We start from the raw sequence: 1215 nt of genomic DNA, 5'->3' as shown, positions 1-1215 counted from the left end.
TTCAGAAAGACTTTGTTTATGTGAATTATAACCAACAATATTTATCATACTAAAAATTAAAACAAAATATCTTAAATTATTAATTCATTTTAAAATAACAATAGCAAACACATTACAACTTAATAGAAATAACATTTTTGTGGAAACATGACGTTTTCAAAAAATTTAGGGAGAAGAGTGGTATTCATTTACATTATTGCAAATCTATTTAATGTCTAGCCTAAATAAAAGAAATCCAGATTCTCACATCTGCTTCTGCATTCAATCTGCTGTAATATGTTATTTTGTTTAAAGTATGTGAAAAAGGGAATTCCCTGGTGGTCCAGTGGTTAGGATTCTGCACTTCTACTGCAGGGGGCATGGGTTCGATCCCTAGTCGGGGAACTAAGATCCCACAAGCCTCACGGTGCAGCCAAAAAAAAAAAAAAAGTTTAAAGTATGTGAAAAAAATCTAGCTTCACACAGCTATGTAGCTGGAAAAGAGGAATAACTTTTTTTTTTTTTTTGAAAAGAGGAATATCTTAATCAGATAATTGTGGGCTTTCTTCTTTGATACTACACCCAAACATGACAACTGGTAGTTTTGTAAAAGTTAGTTGCAGTATGGAATCTGAAATCATATCGATAAACTTTTCCTACTCTGTTACATTAAAATCCATCAGTCTATCTTGAACTTTATTTATTATTTTTAAAAAATTTTTATTGGAGTATAGTTGATTTACAATGTTGTGTTAGTTTCAAGTGTATCTTGAACTTTAAATGTATCTTTTACTTGTGCATGATTTTATAACATCATGCATTGGTCATTTGGAAAATATTAGTTCACTGATTTATGAAGGTCTTCCAAACATTGACATACTATATTACATAATATTTTTAAAATCACATTTATTAATATCACCCCTTCCATCTCCTTAGAAAAGCCTTTTATTGTTGGTGGGAATGTAAATTGGTGCAACCACTATGGAACAGAATGGAGGTTCCTCAAAAAACTAAAAATAGAGTTGCCATATGATCCAGCAATCCCACTCCTGGGCATATATACAGAAAAAACTATAATTCAAAAAGATACATGCACCCCAGTGTTCATAGCGGCACTATTCACAATAGCCAAGACATAGAAAAAACCTAAATTTCCATCAACAGATGAAAGGATAAAGAAGATGTGGTATAGATATAGACATAGACATAGACATAGATTGATATATATATATA

The sequence above is a fragment of the Balaenoptera physalus genome (assembly GCF_965194825.1).
Source record: "Balaenoptera physalus genome assembly, chromosome: 2".
Classification (NCBI taxonomy): domain Eukaryota; kingdom Metazoa; phylum Chordata; class Mammalia; order Artiodactyla; family Balaenopteridae; genus Balaenoptera; species Balaenoptera physalus.
The sequence above is the reverse complement of the archived record's forward strand: the minus strand, read 5'-3'. Positions refer to the sequence as shown.